This window comes from Hetaerina americana, unplaced genomic scaffold (assembly GCF_022747635.1).
Source record: "Hetaerina americana unplaced genomic scaffold, ioHetAmer1.1.p SCAF_1, whole genome shotgun sequence".
Lineage (NCBI taxonomy): Eukaryota > Metazoa > Arthropoda > Insecta > Odonata > Calopterygidae > Hetaerina > Hetaerina americana.
The window spans coordinates 93,798,243-93,817,595 of record NW_027286069.1 but is presented as its reverse complement, the minus strand read 5'-3'; the positions used below and the strand labels follow the sequence as shown (position 1 = coordinate 93,817,595).

The 19,353-nt window shown below is 38.4% G+C and overlaps 1 non-coding gene across 1 annotated transcript; it reads right to left on the bottom strand.

Moving 5' to 3' along the window:
• Nucleotides 1-16,762: 16,762 nt before the first annotated feature.
• TRNAS-AGA (transfer RNA serine (anticodon AGA)) lies at nucleotides 16,763-16,844 on the bottom strand. The gene has a single exon. It is a non-coding gene; the product is annotated as a tRNA-Ser (tRNA).
• Between the last annotated feature and the right edge of the window lie 2,509 nt (nucleotides 16,845-19,353).

Genomic DNA, 19,353 nt, shown 5'->3' with positions numbered 1-19,353 from the left:
CACAACGTCCAAATTCCTTCGGCGATGGACCCGAGGAGGAGGCGTCCTTCGCTGGCGCCGCCACCAACGGACTACGACCGTCGATTGTTTCTGCGAGGGTAGGCTTCCCTCCCTCCCCTCACCATACCCCCCTCACGCACAGAGTCGGCGTCGCCCGCGTTGAACCCCCTCTGCCGGTTTGCGTACGTACTATCCCACCCCTTCGATGCGATACCCTTTCCACTCACCGTCAAACTCTCCCTCCCGCCCCCGCGAACCCTCGCCCCCCCCTCATAACCCTATCCCCAACTTTCTCGTCCAAAAACCTCCTGGATCCTCCTCACCTACCCACCGTCACACCCGCGATCTGAATAATGGTTCATGCCCGTCCCTTGCACATGCGCAAACATCCCTTCCCCTTCAGGCCTTCCCACATACTCCCCATCATCCCTCTTTCCGCGACTCCAAACTACACCTCCACCACCCATCCCCCACCCATTCTACTCCACACCCTCCCCCCTTCCTCTTCATTTTGGACCCTCACTTCCACAAACCCCTTGCTTTCTCTCTTTTCAAATAAAATAAAGGGCGAGGAAAATAATGGGTATTGGGTGGCGCATGGCGAAGGAGGGAGGGAGGAAAGGTTTTCGGGTGCGTATTCCCTTCGGTCGTCAGGGGTTAAAAAGGCGATCAAGAAACGTAATGCAAGCCCATTAAGACTGCCGAGCGCCTTCGACAATGTACTGAGGCGTCAACTGGCGGAGGATAGAAGAACTGCTTGATTCGAGAGAACTCATGAGTAGTTTCCTCGTCTCCCGCCGCGTGAAAGCTCCTCGTAAAACTTATGAATCGAGAAATAATGGGAGCGTAATGGAGTGAAAATAAAAGTTATTATTTACAGGAGAATAGGAGGAGAATTGAAAAAAAATAAGTCTTACATCAAATAACCCTAAGCGATTACGAAATATGTCTGAATAAAAGAGCAATTGTCGTATATATGTGGATGTAGGTGAGTGTTCTTTTTATGCGTTCTTTTACTGCTTGTGGCTGTCCAAGTTTCTTATTCAACACTTCCGTGTCACTTCGACGAAATCATCTGTGCGTATAAATATATATATATATATATATATATATATATATATATATATATATATATATCACTCCCCGGACTACAACCTTGACGTTGAGGAATGGCTTGTGCGTTCCGATGACCCCTAGAGCTGTGCTGGCGGGAGTAATAATAATTTCTCCTGGTAGGGTCACCCATGCCAGATAGGTCGAAGGTTAGGAGACAGACGAAAGGTAGTCCAGGCAGCGTCTGTTCCTCAGTGAGGCGGCTGCAATGGCGTCTGACCCCAGCGGGGCGTCCAGTAAGTGATAGTGTCACGTTAAAAACACTATTGAGGAAGGCAACGGGAAACCACCTCAATTATCATTCCCAAGATTAACATGATGGACTATACAGATATTTTGAGTCCTGGCAACTACGGAGCTCGGCCCAATAGCCCGTGTGTCGTGCCCGGCAGCGGCAGCATTCTTCTCCTTACGTCCCTACTACTTTGACCGTGTTGGTCCAAAACACTACTGAGATACGAAAACTGTTCTACCTGCTCTATTTTTTGCCCTCCTATTTTAATGTTTAGCCTAGCCTTTTTCTTTCTAGAAAATTGCATAACCTTTGTTTTATTAATATTGATTTTCATCCCATACCTGTCGCACTGAATTTCCAATTCACTCAGCAATGTTCGCAACCCCTTGGCTGACTGACAAACTAAAGCTTGATCATCAGCAAACCTAACTGATTATATATATATATATATATATATATATATATATATATATATATATATATATATATATATAATCATTTCAATCATTGATTTCGTCGAAGTAACGCGGAAGTGTTGAATAAACAACTTGGACAGCAACAAACAATATAAAAACACATAAAAAGAACACTCACACGCTATTTCTTAATAATTTTGACGGAATTTAGCTCCGTCTTCATCGGAAGAAACAGAAGTACTGAGCCAAGAAGTATTTCTTCCGAGGAAGACAACGTGTGAGTGTTTTTTTTGTGTTCTTATATTTTTTGCTGCTTTCCAAGTTGTTTATTTATATATACACACATTTATATGCATATATATACATATATATAAATATATATACATATATATATATACATATATATACATATACACAAATACGAGGCATATGTTCATAAACTAAAGACCGTTTGGTCACATGAAAATATATACTCATATAAATCACATTTTATTGGCACTTTAAGTTCACTTCTCAGCAGGCACTTCTCTATATAATCGCCTATATAATTCACTTCTAAACATTTTTCGCACCACTGCACCAGCCTCTTTAACCCCTCTGCATATAGGCTCGCCACCTGAGAGTAGAATCAATTGATTTCTTGAGTTCCTCTTCGATATCGAAATGTTGTCCAATGGAGCCACTATTTCAAATGCAAGAAGAGGAAGTAGTCGCTAGGTGCAAGGTTAGGGCTGTGCGGTAAATGGTGGAAGAGTTCCCAACGAAAATCTTGAATTTTCTAATTGGTTTTGGCAGCAGTGTGAGAACACGCGTTATCGTAGAGGAGAAATACGCTAGATGACAGTTTCCCGCGTCGTTTGTTTTGGACAGCACGTCTGTTTGTTAAGCGTGTCACAGTACTCATCAGCTGTAATTATTTTCCCACGTTCCATAAAAGCCACTAAAAAACACCGTTTATGTCCCAAAAAACGGTAGTCATAAATTTTCAACTATAGTACGGAGTTTGCTTAAACTTTTTCGGTTTTGGTGAATATGAGTGTCGTCACTGCATCGATTGCCGTTTTGTTTCTGAATTGATGTAGGATATCCACATCTCGCCCCCGGTAACAATGCGAGAAAACAAGTCATCTCCATCTTCTTGGCAACAGCCAAAAAACTCTCGTCCACTGGACATTCTTTGCTCTTTGTGATGGTCGGTGAGCGTTTTCGGTACCCACCTTGCCCACAATCTGTGGTATCAGAGGTTTTCCGTGACAATATTGTAGACAGTGGTACGTCAAAGTTGAGGAAAATTTTCAGCCAGGCCATTAATCGTCAATCGGCGATCACATCACAGTTTTTGTGCCACTTGCGAAACAATTTTATCTGTCAGAATACTGGGCCTGTCACTTCGCTCTTCGTTATGGACATTTGTTCGTCCATTTTTAAAATCACGATACCATTGTCTAACCTTTCCTTCACTCATAATTGTAGGTCCACAAACTAGGCATAACTCCCGATGAATTTCAGCAGCCGATAATCCTTTTGCATACAAGAATCGTATGACAGAACGCACTTCACAGCTGGCGGGATGAACGATTGTCGCGGACATTGCTGTTTACATGCACGGATAAGCAAACGACTTCTGAAGCAAAACAAATGCTGCTATAGCTTCTCAATGACTCAGTAGATGGCGCTGCAGGAATAAAACTGCGTTCTGAAGCGCCAATATTTAATTATAAGCAAACGGCCCTTACTTTATGAATATGCCTCATATATACACACACATACATACATGCAGGTATAGTATACAGTGGTACTGTAATGCAGAAAAAGATATTTGGAAACGATTTTAGCTGAATCTCTTTGAGAAGGAATTGAATAATTGAGATTGAGAAATAACACTGCTGAAATAATTTTAGATATCCAATTTTCACCAACCATTTTCAATGATAACCTAAGAGGCACTATTTTCCTTCATGAATGCTGCCCTTGGAACTGAGCGATAGGGAATTCACGTTAGTATAAAAAACAGGGTTATTTGAATTTTTGGCGGGCTTCCATAACAATGCTCACAACAGCATCGAATTATTGAAATTTCTAGGCACGCATGTTGGTCTTTTACCAATATATTATATGTCTCTATGCATGTATCCATTGAAATGTGAAGCATAGGACACTCCTTGAATACTCTCCATCATATGCATCATCTCCGTCCGATTAAGCAATCTACAAGACAGTAATGCCTTTTGCGGAAAAACATTTACTGTTTCAAGTCATCAATAATTTCAGAAACCCGTCCTTTCACCCAAAGCGCAATTGATTTTCTATATTTTCTCCACGTATTACGTTTTCTTCGAAAAATTTAAATAACCTTCTATCAACTCCGTCCAATCATCTCATTTCACCACTCAACCAGAGCAAACACTATTTAATTATTCTTCCACCCAATCACCTTATTTCCTCCCATCATCCTCCTTCTTCTTCCTTCTATTGTAATATTGTTCAATGTCCTTACTAATACACTCATTTTCTTTCAAAATACTTAGCTCATATAAGTTACGATCCTCTATTGATTTTTATTTATTCTCCCCTACTTTTTATAATTTAGTATTTTTTGAACAAATGCTTGTTTCTATATTAATCATACTCATACCGTACTCACACTGACCATTTCATGCTCTCGACAATGATAACAACTCCTTGGCTGACAGGCTAAATAAAGATATATCTTTCGCAAATCTGAGTAAATTAATTAGCTCCCCGTCTTCCTACCTGTCCCCACCCATGGCGGGTGGACGGCAAACGCCCCCCTCCCCCTCCCACATTTTGGAACATTAAAAATAATTACCAAGTGACTCGGCAGAACGTTTAAACGTTAAAAAAAATAGTTTTGGCATGGAAGATAAATCTCCCGAAATTCGTTTTTACGAACAGATATGAATGTGTACATAGGAAAATAATGGATGAACGTCAACTCCGGTCAATAATATACTAGTTTCACATATAACCTCCGCTTCCTATTGGAGGAAAGCGTATATAACGTACGTAGTTGCAAGGATCATACAAAAGGCTCAGGAGAACTAACATCTTAATCAACAAATTAAGGTGTGATTAAGTAAAAATTTGGGTGTATGTAATTGTCCAATTGTTATATCATCATTCTAAGTCCAATGTAAAAGCCGAAATACTGTTTTCGGACTAATGGAAAAAAATAAATCTAACCACCGCCTTTAAACATTCACGTTCACATTTTTAAGACCCATGGACAAATCAATTAGAACGTCAGACCAGATTCACCAGCAAGCGTATAAAAATCAATGGAGAGGTCGAAGAGAGCACAATGTTGTCGAGGTACGTCGACGGTTGAGGGCAAATCGCAGCGTCAGCTTATTTCAAAAACTGTCATTTACAAAATTATTGACTATTTCTATTGTCTAATACATTTGGGCATGAACTTCGGGGGAACCCGAATTTGGTCACCATAATGATATCAGAAAACTCTTCATAAAAAATTCAATGAAAAAACTTTCGCTAATATCTCCTTTAATTAAAATGAAAGACAAATAAAGAAGGAATTCATCATTTCTTGCAACTGAAAATATATTTTACCATTTCTCATTCCTCCCTGACCGATTCTAATTTTCCCATACACGGGTGGCCATTCCGTCTTATATCCCTCTCTATTTGGCCAACCCGTTTACTCTTTCATCTTTGACCTTTCATTTTAATTTCCCATTTTATTACGTCCCTAAAAAAACCCATTAGGTATATTTCAAGGTGCGCTCAATCTGCTTGGCTTTCCTTTTCCGCATAGTCCTCCATTAAGCCTTCTCCTCTTCTATCCCTTTCACTTCCTCGTTTCTCACTTTAAGAAACCATTTGGACTTCACCGATTGCCTTTCTGAAGACTTCTGTTCATTTCCATTCTGCTTCCCCAATAGTGCCCACCGAATGGAGTATCACGCTCCACAAATATTTTTACCTACTACTTATTTCCTTGTAACATTACATTCATTGAGTATCCCCATTGCTTTACCGTCATAAGTATATTTTTAGTTTGAGATACTCTGGTCTTTATTACTGCTGATATCCTTTTATCCCGCACCGCCTCCGAGAATCTGAAAGATTTCATTTGCCCTAATTTCATCTTCTCTCAGCTCTAAATCTTCCTTCAGCTATTCCATTTTGCGTGCAATTAATTTGATTTCCATCTAGTTGTTTTCATATTCTACCCTTTTTTCCATTTGCTGAAGTTAACTTACAAGGGTTCTGAAATCTTAAGAATTTTGAAAACTTATCCACAAAACGGATCATAGTATTAATTTCTTTGCCATTGTCTTTCACATCATTAGCGCCCATTCCTTTGTCTTCTTTTATGACTTCTCCATGAATATTAGGAATATTACAGTTAAAAGACTGCATGCATCTCCAAGGATCATTTATTTAACTTCTATTTTACTTCCGTTCTTTATTCACAGAGTGATGTCTTGATGATGGCTCTCATGCGGGTAATAGATTATTCTTTTGTCGCTGTATTTCAAGTTTTTTTCACGAAATTGACCTTCTCGTTCTTATGGCAGCTATCATAGGTCTTCTCCAAGTACGTGCACGAACACCACAAGGTGCTCATTTTTTCTATTAGTATACCATGCATGCTAGTGTGGCATGTCATGGCCATCGATGGTATAATCTCATTACTTGCACTAATCAACAGACAGATGATATCGAACGAATTCTATTCAAGACCGTGCACGGCGTCCAAAAAGCATCTAAAAATGCCGGAAAAAACCATTGATAATATTTAATCGAAAACAGCATAATAATCGTATGATTTGTGGAAGGAGTGATATTTTTTCCTTTACTCAATCATTGTGGTTATCCATTCACTGAGATGCACAGAGTATTTTTTAATATCATTCTGTTAGTGCATGTGTTCTCCAATCGACATAGCACAGTGATACGCAACCGGAAGCTGCGCACGCTTGCCCTATCCTTTAGCCTAGAGCATGACCAGATAATATGGTCTACAAGGTCTTTTAACAACCTTTAAATAATGTTAAATATAGTAATCACCTAATTATTTTAAAGTCGATACATATTCAATAACAACTTTAATAATAATTCCTATAAGATAGTTTAGAACCAACCCAGCGTGTATGCATGCACGCGATTAATTTTTTCAGAATGACAGCTCAAAAGACTGCAAATTAATACTTTTAAAAATGTGCTATAATTATTCCAGTCTAGATACAAAATCTGATCAAACTTTTGCCAATTTGGCACACGAAGAGTGGCATTTTTAATTTTCATTACACATATACTATTTCTCAGTGACAACAAAACTTTTAGACCCAATAATAGTATGCATATACTTTCTACAATATTGATATTTGCGATAATTCTCCGTCCACATTTTTGGCTGAAAATAGTCTTCCCTATTTGCCTCAGATTCGATACAGATTAGACTACTAATTCGAAAGCATAAAAAGCGATGAAGGTTGAGTAAATGGAATGCAAAAGCATTATTCACGACAAAAAGAAAGGAGCATCGAGAAGCAGCATATAAAATTATAACTGAGGACTCGGAGATGAGTACAATGGTGGGTAAATGAAAACATATTAAAAGAGGGGTATCGAAAGTCGCAAGGACAAGAAAAGCGTGGGAGAAAACGCAATGCGAGGACTTGGAAAGTTTACAAAGGAAGGTCGGAATTGGTGCGCTGTACAAGCAGGTGAAAAAAGCACTGTCAGAAAATATGAATGCAATTAGGATGTATTTTTTTGCTTCGTGGGGTTGAAGAAGGCTTTTGATAGAGTAAATTTGGTTGAATTATTGAATATGCATATATTACGTAGAATAGGAGTAGTTAGGAGTTAAAGGTGACTTAATCTCCAATCAGCATATGCGTCAGACTACTCGGGTTTTAAATTGGTTGTCTCCGCCGTAACTTTATGGAATTTACACTACATATTGAAATGAATGAAGTCACTTCGTATTTCCACACGAACTTCCTTAAAACACGACCGAGGTTTCCACGTCGATCGTCATCAACAGGTCTTGATGATGACGTCCAACGTCGAAACCTAGGCCGTGTTTTAATCAAATTCGTGTGAAAATACCCACCCTATCGTCCCGACCTTGTACCTAGCAATTATTACCTCTTCGTAAGGTTAACACAGTGGCTTGTTGGGCAACGGTTTGAAGACGACTAGAAACTCAAGACAGTCGTTGTCAACAATTAAATTCCCATGTGGCGCACTTAAATGCTGAGGGATTAAAGAAGCTTGTACAGCGTTGCGAAAAGTTACTAGAAACGAACGGTAATTACGTCAGAAAGTGAAATAGGTTTGTAGGAAACGAAAACCGTCGATAAAAACTTTTTCTAAACAAAAGATATTTTCTATTATCAAGAGAACCTAATATAAAAAATAGCTCTCGTAGTAGAGGCAAGAAGAATTGCGTTTGGTGAAGATGCTTTCGTACGAAGGGAATTGATGACAGAGGCATTGAGTAAGGATATTGAGAAAACATTAGTTAAATCTTTTATAAGGAAAGTAATTTTGTATGGCGTGGAAACATGGTCGTTGAAGCAAGATGATGATTGTAGGTTGAAGGCTTTTAAAATGTGTGCATGGAGAAGGACGGAAAAGGTGAAATAAACAGAAAGAAAAACAAACGACAAAGTGCCATGCATGATGGAGAAGGAGAGGAGATTTTTGGCAGAAATCAAAAGGATGCAGGAAAAGTGGAAGTAGAGCATTTTGTTTGGCGATGAGCTATTCAAGAGTACGATAGTGGGGAGAACGTTAGGCAAGCGAGGTAGAGTTAGGAAAAGGATAGGAATTTTGGACGGAATAAAGAGAGGAGGGAATTGTACGGAATTGAAAAAGGGTAAGTATTCTATCCTATGTTATATCATATGTAAGGTTGTGTGTTGTTTGAGAGGTAAAGATAATTATAGTTGTTTTATGCCCCCCGAAAACCTACCTAAAATGTTATAAAATGGATTACTATCAATTTACTTGTCATATCTTAGGTAGCCATATTTTTTTCAAACAAACACACTTCTCGTGGAACGACGGAAACAAATGTTTAATTTGGGAAATTATATCTAGGAAATATCGTCACCCAAATTCAGCAAAATATTTATATAAAACGGTTTTTTTCGTCCATTTTTCTAGACTGGTGGAAAGTAAAAGTAGCATAAAAAAATATTGAGTTAGAGGTCGTGGAAATGTCGAGCAACAGTTTCGTAATTCAGAGACATGGGGCATGTACAGAAAAAAACAGATTATGCAAGATAAATTTTTATATAATTAATATTCTTAGTCAGATTACAGAGGTTAAAGGTTGGTTTATTTACGGCTATATATGTGATTAATCTAGTCTTAGGATTAAAGTGCAAGTCGATTTCTCTAAAATTGTGTTTGTTGCTATGAAAATTAACAAGCAATCTGAAAGGAGAAAATCATAGTGGCACAATTATTAAAGTTACGACTTTCTTTTTACATTAATGCATTTAATCATTCTCCGAGCTATTTTCATAAAATGATCAAAAACATACTATCATCAGAAAAAATTGTTTTTTATTGGTCATTTATTTAAAGAGAAGGCCATAAGAAGTGTGCAGACGGTGATGGTGGTTCCAGCCCTCGATAGGTGTTTGGTAGACGAGCCTCACATTCAACCCCTTGGGAAATGATCAACGAATTCACTTCAACCGTCCTTTGTTATAAGCTAGCCAGTTGGGGTGTCTCCATTATTAGGGAAGTGGACCTCTCTCGAATTGTCCAAGCCACTTGGGGCAGGATGGATATAACTACGTTCTCGGCTCTTTTGTTTCCTTTTATTATTGGGTTTTTGAAAGCTATTAATTGTAATAATTAATTCCAGATTCCGATCGCTAGCCCAAACAACCAGCCGCATCTTTCTCATAGCCATTGCCCAGCCATATGCGCAAGCTTAACTCCAAGCAGCCCAGGATCTTCTACGTGGAAGTACTCCTAATAAGGCATAGCCATATTATTGGAACGAAATAGAAGGGATAATATTATTGGACGCTATATGAAAATGGTCAATGGACCAAAACTCAGTAAAATGAAATTAAAAATAAAGATTAATCAAGGGGCGAGGTGATTAGTATGGAACAGGGAGTAATAGAGGTCTCAGTTAAACTACCTTTCAACTAATGGCTTCTTGAATGAACTTGCTTTTACTTAGAACAAGTAATATTAAAGTAAGTAAAGAAAATAAAGGTTTAACACATTATACCTGAGAACTAACTTTCACCTTCAGTCTTTTTAAAGATTTCAGCCGGAATTTTGGCCCAATTGAGTTTCAAATAATGCAAAAATAGCCAATATAATAAAAAAATTTACCAAGAGACTAACCAGTAACATCTAAAAGAGAAGTCCTAAAATAAAAATATTCGGATGAAGCGAATGGATGAAAAACATTATGCAATTGCTTAGTGATTTTAAACTGCGCCGTCTTGGATTGCAAAATAAGTCGGCTTTGCATGAGCAGAGCACTTATAACGCTAAGTGATGTGACATTTCCTCATATTTTTTTCAAAATACCGTAAAAAAATGTAGTATTTTCTAACCAATGACGCGGTATTCTGCTAAGATCTGTCTCGATATTTTAAAATATAAATATAACTTTAACATGCCACGCTCACAAATCGAATATCACCTTCGATCGACATCTGTGATGTGCACGCATCGTTATCTATTTAATAACTATGCGAAGGAGAAAGTGACACGAGGGTACTAAAGGGTCATTTGTCGAGCGTCCTTTAAATGCGTCACAAAGGGGTCACCACCGTCTGATATACCTATCTCCATTTCTATAAGGGATTGCAATGTCAAAGGAAGGGCAGTGGTGTGACTTTCCTCAGAACTTGAGCGGATGGCAAAAACTAGAGAACATATTCAAGATTAGAACATTCATTTTCACGTTGAGATCGCAGATTGGCCATTGATTGAAAGTCGATGAATCAAAGGTGCCCTTGTGAATTATATCATCCCCAAGCATAAGTATCTGCATCTTATCGTGGGGCCGACGAAAGAAAGGATAGACACCAGGAGTCATTGCCTTTCAATCCTCCGCCTTACACCCCATGAAACACATCATTATAGCCGCATTTAGTGCTGTAAGTCGGTGCTGATTAGCAACTGGTTGATTCTATCACGCTCATTATCCACCGCATATTACTTCGTCCGTTCATAACCTTATGATTCTAATCAGAATTTATTACTCTTTGACAATTTGATTCAATAAACTAAACTGATAATGTAATCTATAAATACTTGCATTTGATGCCCTACAATTCCGAAAATTTTCAAACTACGAAGAAACAGGCAATTTTCATATTACATTACCGGCAATGTGAAAGTAGGAAAACATCATTAAATACTAATAAAAATTCTATAAATGTTTCGCGGATAACCTTTATGGTGAACGAACATATTGGAACTTGAGTCAACGGATCACATTTTTCTAATATTTTTCTCCACGCCTCAGTGAAATGCAAAGACAAGACTGATCATAATAATTAGATTGAAATGCATTCAAATTATAGACTACTCAATGAGAATCCCCAATGACTTGGGACTCGTAGGGAACGATACCAGAGGGAGAAACGGGATGGGCAACGAAAGGTAGGCAAGTGAAATGGAATCGTCCGTTATATGTTTTTTTGACATATATACAGAGGAAATGTTAACGGTAGCATGGGCGCGAACTGTAAACAAAAGTAGGCAGCGAGATGAAGATGATGATGAAATCAGTTAGGATTGTCGATGATCAAGCAGTAGCTAGTCTGAGAGAATGCAGCTGTTGTTGAGTACTTTACAGAAGCAATACGAGAAGAGTGTGGGATGAAGATAAATCACAGGGGCAAAACTGGAACAGGTGGAGTATTTAAAGTATTTGGATAGGAATTTAGAAGAACATGACTGAAGAAATGGGGACACCAAGAGAAGAATTGCGTTAGTTAGAGAGTTAGAAAGGTGCATTAAAATAATTGCTGCCAGTCAAACTAAGTAATGATGTAAATAAAATGCAGTAAAACCTTTATAATGGAGTGTATATCTCTGTGGATTGGACACTGGTATTTGAGGCAAATTTGAAAGTCGTAAAATAAGGGCAAATGTCAGGTAAGCGGGGAAGATGAAAAAATAGAGACCAGGCTTTTGGACCGGAATAAATCTGCTAAAAGCTAAGAAGAACTGAAAAAGTCAATGATGTATAGCAAGCAATAGGAAGTTCTCGGCATGCGTATGTAGACGGAAATAATCTTAGTGACCGCCCAAACTTCATCATTAATAGGAAGAATACCTTGAAAAAATAAATAAAATGAACAAAGAAAATATCGGGTCTACCAACTAAAATATTGGTAACAATAGGCTTTGTATTAAAATAGATTATATTAGATAAAATTCATGCGTGGTTATTGATTTAAAATCCTACAGTACGCCTGCACATTCTGTCTTAATGCCCCTCGTTTACGATTTTCCTCACCTCCATCAGTTAAACACAAAAATTAGCTCTTTGATTCGAATTATTTAAGTAGCTTGTTGCAGCTTATATTACATTAACGCTGTGCACATAGTTAGAGTTTGGTACGATGGAGCTTTCAATTGAACATCAAGTCCTATTTTTTCATATCCCGCGGTGAGAAAATTAATTTCAAAAGACTATCAAAATAATAGGAAATTTCCGCGTGATAAATCGAATGGGATTGCATCTACATAAGCATTATTGTAGCGCAGAAATTTTCTTACGGAAAATTTCTAGGCATTCTTATAATAATTATTTCATTAGATTTTTAGCGTAATGTGATCAATTTCAACCATTCAATTGTTTATTTTCAGTGCTATGGCTTAGATTACGTGGGATATATCTGCATCCATCCTATTCTAGACTGAAAGTTATCACGAGGGCAACTGCTATGTGATGTTAGGAAACCAGCCCACAGAAAAATAGCCATAGAGAAAAAAACAGTTAATAAGGTGATGTTTTTCTACAAGCACCATTGTATAAAAGTAAGCGAATGGCATAACTATTTTTTTATGCGTGCCTTTTGTCGTAGATTTTTCTTAGTCAATGCAAAATAGCTGACGGATGTAGTGTGAAGCCTAGATTATTATCTCCATTCAACTATACGGGTAGGTATTCCATTGGTCCGTGAAAAATTGCAGCAAAATTTAATTAGTGTTGAAAGTATCAAATGGAGAATTTTTAAAGCTTCCATTTAGACAGAGGTACAGCACATATGTTTCAAAAAGTACCATTTCCTTGTATAATTATTGACCTGAAAATTTGATCTCATTAATGTTAACTCACCCATAAAATTTGATCTCCTTTGTGAGGTATGTTAAAGCAGGTGAAATGCCATGAAAAAGTAGAATGAAAATAGCAACATCGTAAACATTTGACTAAGGAACGACATGCGTTTATGACGAAAATTTTCACATTTCAAGCTATGTGTTAAATGAATGTCGGATGTGAGCCAAATGAGAATAATATTTACGAGTGGAGACGCTGTCGATGGAAAATGTGCTCTAAGAGATTCTTCCTAGTGCAGCCACTCGCAGTTCATATTCCACCTTCACAGTTCGAGCAGAAAAATGAAATCAAACTGAATATTATGCACGAATTAGTCTTAACCAAAAGAACGGATTCGATAAATAAAAACAGAGTGAAAAAAAACTCTTGTTTGAAAGAGAAAGGAATATTTATATATAAAACCAATGGAATATGATAAAAACTCGAGTAAAACCAAAATTGCGGATTAGAGAATTTGCACTCCAGTAAAAGTATTACCTGACACTTTTGGCTTTCATTTTTTGCATAAAACATGCCAGCTAATTCATTCACTCGCGAGGTATCACCATTTTTTATAAACAATACTTTACAATACCGCGGAAAATTGAAACTAACCTTCCAGCACAGCTAGATGTAACTCTGCCAACTCATGAAGATATAGGATTAGGAGAGGAAATATAGCTGAGCAAATATAGTAGTCTGATGGAAGTACACAGCGAAAGTGGACACTAGTTAGAGAGAAAGCCGTGAAGGGGAGGTAATAAATCTCAGAAATGGCACATGAACTGATGGAAACGAAAGGAAGACATACTCACATCATAACTGAGGGCCTGTAGTCCTATAAAATAATAAAATAACCGAAAGCAAGAAAAACCAATGAAAGAATCATTGTTACCAGCTGTAGTTCAAAGAGATAAGATAGGCTTTTGAAGGACCCTAGGATTATTGTCAGGTTTCATCAACATATTGACATTATTCCACTCTTAAACCTAGCTAACACGACAAAAATACCTTAAACCCCCTACATCACAATAATTCATTCTTTAGCTCTGAATACTTTCTCTCTCCTTTAATTAACCAAATACCTACCCTTACAAATCCCTCTACCTCACCTTTCCAGCATTCTTCCCTCATGTACCGTCTTCAGCGTCTTACAGCATCTCAGTATCTCCAGCAACCACGTCCTGAGGAACTGAGTTTCTTCCCTTCCATGATAAAGGTGGCTTGACCACCGGAAATTCGAAAACGTGTGAGTTTCTTTTCTTTTTTGTGTTTCTGTGTTTTTGTTCGCCAGAGCTAAATTCATATATAGTACATTATTATTCCCACCCGTACACCTGTGAGACTTACACATACGTTATATATATATATATATATATATATATATATATATATATATATATATATATATATATATATATATATACTCAATGGCTTACATAACTCAAGGTGGAAAATATTGAGATTATTTCGGGAGTTGCTGTGGTTTATTTAAGCCTTGTTCTTGACTTTGATTGATATGTGTGTGCATATACATATGTATATACACACACACATATCAATCAAAGTCAAGAACAAGGCTTAAATAAACCACAGCAACTCCCGAAATAATCTCAATATTTTCCACCTTGAGTTATGCAAGCCATTGAGTAAGGCATTGCGGTAATCAAAAAGAAGTAGGACTAGCGCACTCGAACTACTAACTAACTGTTATTAGTTCTAGAGAAAATATTCCCGCTAATTCAGCACCTGGATTGCGTTTCTGGAAGTAACTATTATTCCCGAGGCATTCTGCCTCCACCCCCAAAGTGGCTCAGATGAAATTATGCAAAGAGACTAGTTTCACATTCTTGCCCAAACGAATTTTAAAGGCGGATATTTTTCAAAGATATATCAAGATGCCAGTTTCATGAATACCACATTCCACTCACCCAGAGAACAAATATGGAAGAAAGAACCTGAATTTTTCCAAAATTTGCATTATTTATAAATGAGTAGATAAGGCAACAAATTATTTCGAGAGGTAATTTTCATTTCTTGAAATACGGCTTTTCAATACGGTATCCCGCCGGTAGTCGGTGTGTTATCCATTAGACGATACAAACTACACAACATAAATTATTAATTATTTTCTAGTATGCCTTATACCTTTTGAAAGAACTTATATATATCTGAGCACGATTTCTATTATTCACGACGTGTTCGCCAGTTTAACAAAAATACATTATTAACTTCAACGGGCATCGGAGTTCCTTGCACTCTCAACCATTATTTTACGCCGGAAAGTTTAATTACCGTCAATGCTACATAGAGAAACGAGTGGTATTATTTTAGTACACTTTGAAGAGAAAGGAATACATGCATATATCAGCTATGCGTACTTTATCAGTAGACAGCTGATGCAAGAAAAAATGCTTCAGCGACAGCAAGGGGCCCGGCAGAATTTATTTCATTGTGACTTTCTTTCGCTTTTATTGACAGGAAGACGATTCAAAAAAACTAACGATTCCCACAATCGCAATAAACCAAATATGTAACTACGCCCTTCTTTTGTTGCTTATGAACGATCGAGCATTTGCGAAATAATTCAGATCAAAATATTCGAAATAGCGAATAGGAATCATATTTCGTCATCGGTAATCCCCCGCATTCATTCAGCACCCAACATTGCATGTTTGTTGAAAACAAAAACTCTAGACCCGCAATCAGTTGATGCTTAGTCGCTCTGGCGTTTCTAAGAATTTATTAAAACTCATCATAAATCAAAAAACGTTCATTTCGAGCATGACAGATATGAAGAAAGGTGTGAGGCCGTTGGGCAACAGAGTTGCGTCAGCCAAGTAACGCGATATAACGCCGACTGATCGAGGCAGAATAAACCAAAACAGTCAACAGTCCTGAGCTGCCATATCAAGGATTAGTGCCTATTATAGAGAATAATGGTACTTTACCATTAAAATTAGCTTTACTCATGCCGACGGGAAGGAACCTGATGGTGAAAATAATGGAAAAGTCCAAATTACAAAAATTTAACCACTTAAACGTTTGGATGATGTTTTGTAAATATTTTGGTTAATTCAACCTTGGTTATAATTGATAAGTTACAAGTAAATACTATCATTCATATTTTAAAATTTTAATATATAAATGGCCACGCAAAAGGCCTCACGTTACAGATCGTTTGCAATCATCGGGTAACACCTTTTAAAAACTGTATTTATACCTAAATTATGTGGCCTATAACGTCCTTGACATAATATTATTGGCTCTGTAATTGTTTCTCAATAACAATAACTACATACCTATATGTCAATGCGCTACATTTGTAAAAAAAAACATTTAAAAAAACGATATAGTGACAACCTTGTACGGAGTGCGTGGCTGTATTCACGGCAGTCGACATAATCAGATTGAGAAAGTTAACTTATTTATCAAAGACAAAAACCAACCGTTTCTGCAGAAATTTGGCCAAATATTGGACCTTAAATTGAATTAAATTCCCCAAAACAATGATCGGACAATTTATACTGCTATGCATAATTATTTCACGATATTACATTCACATTAAATAGTTGCCCAGCAAACTAAGGCAATAAACTTTTGCAAAATTAGATGAACAACACTGAAGATAAAGTCAAGTAATTGAGAGTCGGTGGTTGAGATAAAAATTGAGATAAAAATAACCGCAGTCGGTAGGATTCGAACCTACGCTCCCAGAGGGAATCTGATTTCTAGTCAGACGCCTTAACCACTCGGCCACGACTGCTTACGTTTAAGTAAAGGAAAACGTGTTAATTCCTACGTATACCAATGAAAGTTTCGAAAGAAAGACCTTGGTTGAGTTAACAGTGAAAAAAGCAGTTAACGACTTTGAATGTGTTTAAGCCAATAAATGAACTAGGAACCACCACCCCTTTAACCGGCTTCGAAAAATATTCACTCTCCCCCTGGTCCTTCTCCACAGAGGATAAAATTAGTTCTCCCCGCCGAAACTCGTTCTCGGTGAAAGAAAATAAAAGGAGCGCCCGCCTCCAAAAAGATTCCGGTCGGCCTTGTGGACCGTTCGGCGCACTCGGTCGCAAGCACTTTTTGGACGGGTACAAGACACCCCTACGACGGGCCCTCCCGACGTCGCCTTCCCATTGGTGGGAATCGAAGATTACTCACACACGCGATCATGCGCGGAGATACGCGCCAATCGAGGTGGAAGGTGAGCTGACTGGGATTGAGAGGGACAGAGGAGTTGACGTAGATGATGGAAGCCTGATAACACGAGCGTTCATCAAGGCCAGGAACATCAGCGTGCCCTTTCCACCATCCTCTCATCTCGGGTACAGGCAGACGAAATCCCGCAACACGCGAACCTGTTGAATGATGCCCGGCGACTCGTTTTTCCCTCCCCCGTCGGAATTCGAGCCACATCAAGTGAATATTTGGTTTCGAGAGACAGACGCCCTTGACGCTAGTGTAGAGGGAAGATCATGCGATCGGATTCTTGGGCAATTTTTTTTCCGGAAACGCGGAAGAATATTGACGCACACTCTCCGAAGTCGCTGCGTCCTCGTTTATCTCTTTCCTAATCAAGTTCCGAGTAATACAAAGTTCTTACTCCGTATGCATCCAAAACTTTACTATCATCTGTAGTGCTCTTGCTGTTTTCTTCTGGCTTTATCTCGACGCACATCCGTCACCAGTGGAAGGGATTTCTCATCGGGGACCATGGCATCGTCATTGTAGCTATCTAATGCGACGTTACTGAAGCCGAGGGTGTATTCCATCATCATTTCAGCACAGTTTGCCAGGACTGCACGAATTTTGGTCTCTATGATGTAGGTTCTTATTGTTCAAAAAGATCAAAAATGTAAGAAGATTTCAAATTCGTTGCTTCATTGCGTTGAAAGTTATCACGTGTCATTCTCTCCTTTTAACCACGTCAACTTCTGCTTTCAAAGCCATTCTTTCAATAATTTTGACTTCATCCCAACACATTTATAATACTGCCATTGGAGCTGGAACCACTTGTGAATTCTAAGAATCTTATATCAGAATGCATGCATGCACGAAAAAACAAAATTCCTAACATTTCTTTACAGTCACAGCGGATTATTGGTCAAAATTGGACGCAAAAAATGTCTGTGTTTACGGTAAAAAAATAAATAGACTGAAAATAGAGTATAATACCAATAGGGATAAGCGTTTCAAATTATTATTCAATTTAATTTTTGCTCCGGGTTGGGTTTGAGCATCATACTTCATCATCTACCATCATGTATGCTAATTATATTCATTAATGAATGATAAAACAGAGAAATAATCGTTGATTAATGATTCACAAGAGCGTGAATAAAGTGCTATTTAATCAGTAAAAGGGGATCGAGATGGTGCGGGGGCTAACGTACTGGCTTCCCACCCTGAGGGCGCGGGTTCAAATCCCGGCGGTGTTGAATATTTTTCAGAGGTATCTCGATCCCTACTTGAGGTGCTTTGTGGAGGGCACTTTGAGGGAGTACGCCGTCCGTCGGATGGGACGTTAAACTGCGGACCCCTTGGCGCCTTTCGTAAAGAGTAGGCTAATGCCGACGCCGGGTTTCTCTCCACCCTTCATCCTTTCCTGTCCATCCCCTATGGCGCAAATGACCTTAGCTGTCGGTCGCCTCCCCTCAAAACTACTACTACTACTTAATCAGTAAAAGAGTTTTTCAAGTGTTTTTACATACTTAGCTTCGATATGATTGATAAAGAGTACGTTTCATCTAAAACCCATATCTTGTTGTTTCAGAGATGAAATATTTTAGGTGAGACAATATTAACTTACGTTTTACTTTTCCATTGATGTTGAGTAGTAGTAGTTTTGAGGGGAGGCGACCGACAGCTAAGGTCATTTGCGCCATAGGGGATGGATAGGAAAGGATGAAGGGTGGAGAGAAACCCGGCGTCGGCATTAGCCTACTCTTTACGAAAGGCGCCAAGGGGTCCACAGTTTAACGTCCCATCCGACGGACGGCGTACTCACTCAAAGTGCCCTCCACAAAGCACCTCAAGTAGGGATCGAGATACCTCTGAAAAATATTCAACACCGCCGGGATTTGAACCCGCGCCCTCAGGGTGGGAAGCCAGTACGTTAGCCCCCGCACCATCTCGATCCCCATTGATGTTGAATTTTCACTAAACTGCATTAAAGGAAATTAAACTGTCCTCCTTTTGGGATACAAGTTTGGAACTGCATTTAAAAGGGAGAAATATAAGAAAAGAAAGAAATATTTTAAACCACTTCA